The sequence below is a fragment of the Psammomys obesus genome, unplaced genomic scaffold, assembly GCF_907164565.1.
Source record: "Psammomys obesus unplaced genomic scaffold, mPsaObe1.curated_primary_1811, whole genome shotgun sequence".
Taxonomy (NCBI): Eukaryota; Metazoa; Chordata; class Mammalia; order Rodentia; family Muridae; genus Psammomys; species Psammomys obesus.
Window position 1 is genome coordinate 6,227,290 of NW_026596073.1, and position 6,680 is coordinate 6,233,969.

A 6,680-nucleotide genomic window follows, 5' to 3' on the forward strand; every position below is an offset into this window, starting at 1 on the left:
TCTATCTATCTATCTATCTATCTATCTATCTATCTATCTATCTATCTTCTATCTGTATGTATGTCTGTACATATACTGTATATATTATACATATACATGAGGTGGCTTTGAATTTTAAAGTAAAACTACACAGTTCCATTTTCAAATAAAACTTTTTAGGGTATTTTCAGAAGAAAAGTAGCTTTGTTGTTTGGAGCCTTGTTATGCTTCCTGCAGTTCACAAGCCTCTGTTTCCAGTGCTCTAAAAGCCAGATTGATTCTTTTCTTTTTTGAGTAAATGTCGTGGGAAATGTCATAACCATGAAAAGTTCTGGCTTTGGATTTCAAAGTTCCAGCCTTTTTACAGAGGGAGAAGCAAAGCGACACCCTGTGCAATGATAGGAGGCCACTGCTCCTTTGCTTTTCTTACAAACTAAGATATGTGGCTGCTTCCCCTCTTCTCTTTGAAGCATCTAAAAATGTAATCTTCAGTCATCTGTTGAAAGGGTTTCAAATGTACGTTTTGTTTTTATTATTTTAAAAGTGGTCAGCAAAATGAGGATAATTTCCCCCAAATCCCAGTGAAGTTAGAATTTCGAGTCCATTGGTCCTAAAAGTTATTTCTACTTGAAATTTGCATAGCAATGATATTGATTTTATTTCTGATCTGTTTCATAGCTTGTCTTCATTGGGTTGTAGAACTACTCAGATAAATTAATAAAACAAAAGGCTGATAAAATTTATGCATCTATAACAAAACATTAGGAGGAGTATAAATGTCTACTGTTGACATCTATTGACTTTAAATGTCAATTGTATAAATAACATAGCAGGAAGATAATGACAAAGATTTGTCAAATACAAAATACAACTTGAATCCATTACCTACTTGAGTGAGGTCCAACTGAAATGTACTTGAAATCAATGAAGACATTCTGCTGTTTAAGTAATTCAAGGGGAATATTCTTACCGGAAGATGTGAGAGCCAAGGGCTCACTAAGTTTTAATTTTCCACTTTAAATGCTTTTAAGTCATCATTTGATTTCACTTCATATTTGCAGCACACAGCTTACATGTTTAAAACAGAGATGATGTCAAACAAAACCATCATAGCCAGGATCAGCAGAGCAGAAAGACAAATTTATAGCTTGACATCTCAAACTCCTTTCTTAAGAAATACAAGTTTATTTCTTCATCTTTTCCCATCTCATGGGTATTATATGGCTTTATCTTACATGAAAACCTGTTGGTTATGAATGTTGTAATTGCTAACCTACAATACTCCTACTGTTGCGATACATGTGGCTGTGAAAATAAGAGTTAGAAAATATGTTAAAGGTGGATTATGAGTTAGAGATTTGGCTGGGAGACACAGAGAAATTAAAACACAAAGTATGGGATCTATGTTTAGAATTTATCAGGGCATGTTGGAGCAGACAGTTTCTTGTTCAGTAATATAAGAATGTTAAAGGCCAGATTTCTGTCCTTAAATTTTTTTTTCTCAAAACCACAAAGTGATTGCATTTTTGGTCATTCACTTCCTGGATGATAAAAGGTTTTCCATGCCAAACCAAAGTATTTTATGGTATTTGTGGCTATTGTGAAGGGTGTTGTTCTTTTACACTGCAGTATATCAAAGCGGATGTTGAGACTTATAGCCAAACTTTGGGCAGAGTGCAGGGAATCTTATGAAAGAAGGGGAGATAGAAAGACCTGGAGGGGACAGAAGCTCCACAAGGACACCAGCAGAGCCAAAAATTCTTGAGTCCAGGGGTCCTGCAAAGATTGATGTGCCAATCAAACACCAGGCATGGAGAGGACCCCCTGCTCAGATGTAGCCCATGGACAGCTCAGTCTTCATGTGCGTTCCCCAGTAAGGGGAGCAGGGACTGTCTCTAACATGGACTCAGTGGCTGGTTCTTTGATCACATTCCCCTGTGGGGTGCAGTTTTGCAGACTACAGAGGAAGAGGATGCAGCCAGTCCTGATGAGATCAGATAGGCTAGGGTCAGATGCAAGGGGGGGAGGACCTCCACTATCAGTGGACTAGGTGTGGGGCATGGAAGGAGAGGAGGGAGGGTCAGATTGGGAAGAGATGAGGGAAGGGGCTACATTGGGATACAAAGTGAATAAATTGTAGTAAATAATAAATCAATAAAAATGGCAAGATGTTTTCTTTTGTCAGCTCTAATATTTATAAGTTTTTCTGGTAACAATATTTTATCATTCTCCATAGATACATAAGCATAACCACATCCCATCTCAAAACTATTGCAGGTTTCCATTCTAATGTCAGTACATTTTCATAGTATATTGGTTGTCCTAGTTTTTCAGTTTTTTTTTTTCTATACCCCAGTGTCTCTCAGCTGCTGTTGTTCCTTTTTCACCAACATTAAGAGTTAACAAAGCATTATTTAGTCTGCCCTGTTTTTTTTTTTAACTCTTCCTTTTTGTTTAATAAGCATCTCTTAAGGTCCGATTGGTTCTTTCTACAACTGCTTGTCCTACAGAATTGTGTGGAATACTTGTTATGTGTTTTATATTGTAATATGCAAAGAATTGTTTCATCATCTTGGATACATATGTGGGAGCACTGTCAGTCTTAATTTGTGCAGGTATCCCCATAATTGCCATTATTTCTAATAAGTGTGTAATTACTGAATCAGCCTTTTCAGAGCTTAAAGCAGTTGCCAATTGAAACCCTGAGTATAAGTCAATGGTACGGTGTATAAATCTTTGTTTTCCAAATTCTGCAAAATGAAAAACATCCATCTGCCAGATTTTATTTCGTTTGTTACCCCTGGGGTTACTACCAGCAGGTTAATGGAAATTGGATGTATAGAGAAATGTAGGACATTTTTTATCATTATTATTTCTTTAGCTTGTTACCGAGTGATAAAATTATTTTCTTTAAACCTTTCCTATTAACATGATGTTTCTCATAAAATTTGGAGGCTTCTAACACAATCCCTATTTAGTAACAGGTCAATTTCCTCATTTCCTTGTGCCAATGGCCTTGGCAAACCTGTATGAGACCGAATATGAATGTGAGTAATATATAATTGATAGTTTCTACTTCTGATAACCTGTTGTAATCTCATAAACAACGATGTTGTTTCTGAGTTATCAGGAACAAATTCAGCAGTCTCTGTATGCAAAGCAACCCTTTCTGCGTATAAAGAATCAGTAATTATATTAAGAGATTCAGGAAAAATCTAATAATACCATAAGGATTGCATACTGTTCTGATTTTTAAACTGAGGTATATGGACTTTTGATACCTTGCTTATTTTGTCTGACTAACAACCTGCCATGTCCTTGTTTGCATCAGTCTAGAATGTTGGTACCTCTGGAATTGGTGTTCTCTTTACAATATGTGGAAGACTTCAATTAGTTCTTTTTATATGCTGAGTATATTTGCTTTTAGGATATTTACTCATAATTTTTCCCAAGTTGTTACTACAAGCTCTTTAACAATCTTCACTGCTCATCCACGATAACATGATCTCAGTATAAGCTAGAGATACAACAATTTTGCCTGGGTCTGTTCCTGATAATTGATGTAGTCTTATTCTACCTTTTATAATTAATTCAGAAATTTTTCTATAAATGTATTCATTTTTTTTTACTTTTTTATGTGCTAAGAAAATACATTCCATAATACTATTTTCCGTTTGCATGATAAGCCCAGTAGGAGAGTGAGTTGAAGGCAAAATGACCAAAATTCAATCAAGTTTAGGATCAATTTAATCCACATGTGCATCTTGTAGTCTTTATTCTACAAGAATTACCTCTTTTTCTGCTCATCTGTTAGACATCTTGGACTGCTTAAGTTTGAATCTGCCTGTAATGTTTGAAACAAATTACTTAAATCATAAGTACTCGATCCAATTGGAAACTGAGAAGCTTCTGCTCAGGAAAGTGAAGAATGGAAAAAATATTTTTACCAAGTCCACTTTCAATAGAGGCCTAATATTCAAAATATATAAGGACAACACTCACCCCCAAATTGGAATAACAAGCCAATCAAAAATGGAGTATAGATCTAAACAAAGAATTCTTAAGAGAGGAAATGCAGATGGCTGAAAGACACTTAAAGAAGTGTTCAACATCCTTAGTTATCAGGGAAATGCAAATACAAACTACTTTGAGATTTCAACTTATACCCATCCTAATTGCTAAGATCAATAAAGAAAAGACAGCTGGTGCTGGCATGGATGTGGAGTAAGCAGAACACCCATTCATTGCTCATGGGAGTCCAGACTCTACAGCCACCGTGGAAATCAGTCTGGCAGTTTATTAGGATCGGTGCCTTGCTCAGTCACCTTCAGAGAAGCTTCCCCCTGCAGGAGATGGGAACAAGTACTGAGACTCCCAGACAGACATTATGCGAGATGTCCAATTAGACTCAACTCTAATTGGCATGTCTCCATCAAATTCCTCCTCTCAGGGCTCAGGGAACCCTGTGGATGGGGAGGCAGAAAAAAAATTTTAGAGCCAGAGGAGATGGAAGGCACCAAGAAAACAAAGCCCTTTGAATCAATGTGATCAAATCTCATCTGAACATGCAGAGACTGTGGCAGAATGTGCAGGGCTTGTATGGGTTCACACCAGGTCCTCTGTGTATATATTATGGTTTCTTCCAGTTTAGTGTTTTGTGGAACTCGCAAGTGTGCAGACAAGTGGGCCTCTATTTCTTACGCCTTTCCTTGAGCTCTTTCTTTTTCTGCTCATTTGTTTTGTTCAGTATCAATGTGTTTGTTTTATCTTTGTTAAAGATAAAACAATTTCTTGTTTTATCTTTGTTTTATTTTTTTTTTAATTATACCTTAGAAGCCTGCTTGTTTTCTAATATAAGACAGAAAGGTAATAGATGTGGATGGGAGGGGAGGTGGGGCAAATCTGGGATGAGTAGCGAGAAGAAAAACTATAACCAGGATATATTATGTGAGAAAAGGAAGAAAAAAAATGTTATGGACAGAATGTAAAAGAACATGTTGTAAAAGAGTGTTTATTTATGAATTCTACTTTCCTATCGTGTATTATCAACAATATTTTGTATTGATATTTTTCAGCTATTTAAGATTCTTAATCATTGTACCAAGAAAGGACAGAATTAGAGTTGGCCTACAGGACATAGTTTATGACCACTGTCCTAAATCCTGTACATTTGGCTTTGGTGCTCTGCGTAGTCCTCACAGATCATTGTTCTGACATTGCCCAGATGCATGTCTGTGCTCTTTGGGCTGGAACATCTGTTTCTGAGGATGAAACACACAGCCCTTCTCTCATTGACCTGAAATCACACCAACCAAAAGTCTCTCCGACACTGAAATTTTTCCTCACTCCTCACCTTGGGTCCTTGAATTCTTTTTCATGCTTTGTGATAACATTCTTCTGTTCTGTTTCCTTGTGCCTTCATGTCCTCAGCTGTAAGAGGCAGCCACCTTGAAGATTTATGGAGATAAAATAATACAATGTATCTAATTGTATTCTTAGTTCAATGTCTTATGGTTCCTCATATTCCCCTCCTCCTTATTGATCTTTGTTTTAACTCTCTTCTTGGACCATGACCGTGACTGACTCTGTTCTGGTCATTTAAAAAAAAATGTGTTAACATTGTGTGAAGATGCAACAGGCTTTCTAATTTTGTGTGACTGGTGAGGAAATGTAGCCCACGAGCTTACACACAAAGGTAGGTGTAAGATTTTGCCTATGGAAAGTCCAATTATCTTCATTTTGTTTGCACCTCTCTCATACCACTTCTGACTTTAATGGAAATCCACCTTCACTGATTGGGACTCCATCTTAGTACAATCCTAAGACTGACTTCTTTCTCTTGTGTGGTTTTGTATTTACTTTTGTGTTATAGTTAAAACTTGATGTAGTTTAGCTTGGATCATTTCTGTCTTTAAATTTATTTTTAATGTTGTAGATATACTTTTTAACTCTATTTTATTTACGTTTCTTATGCCTCTTTCTCTCTTCTCCACCTCAAACCCTTCCAACACCCCAATACCGAGTAGGAAAGAAAAGTTAGTGGGCAGAAGGTTGGAATTCTCTTTAGCTACTTCCTGCTGGTTAGGGTCCTCAGGTTTCTTAGGACAAGTCCAGTCCTAAGTTCAGGACAATCCTCATCCAACTGTATCAACAGCAACCAAGAGCAGCAGGCGAGGAGTAACAGCAGCCCTCAGCCCTCTCTGGCTTCTGCCATTTATCTCTCTCAGAGTCCTCAGAATTAAACTATCTGCAGCTGGCAAAGAGCCCCTCTCTGGGATCACAGGAGGCAAATAGTTTGGCTTCTGTGGACAGTCTGAATAAGTCCTATATCCCACACCTGGGATTAAAACAAAAGCATGTTTACAGCCACAAAACAATGTCTCCAAATGAGCTGTTAAATAATGTGAACATGGGGCAAACTGAGTTTCTTATATGTGCCACAGGAGAGAATTACCCCAGTTTGCAAATGAAAACTATCAATTGACGCATTGATAGTGTTATTCTAGTGTTGAACTAGAAACTTGTGAATACATAAAGATGGGGATTTTTTTGGTATAAAGGAAGCATTTTAGCAATTCTCATTACCCTGGATTTGTGTAAGCACCAAACTGTTTAGAAATTGTTATGGAACTTCTCTCTTATGCAATTGATAACATCTATCTATCTATCTATCTATCTATCTATCTATCTATCTATCTATC

General features: G+C 36.9%; 1 protein-coding gene across 12 annotated transcripts in view; it reads left to right on the forward strand.

Moving 5' to 3' along the window:
* Kcnc2 (potassium voltage-gated channel subfamily C member 2) overlaps window positions 1-6,680 on the forward strand; it is a 181,819-nt gene that overhangs the window by 43,938 nt on the left and 131,201 nt on the right. The gene's annotated exons all lie outside the window — the stretch shown is intronic.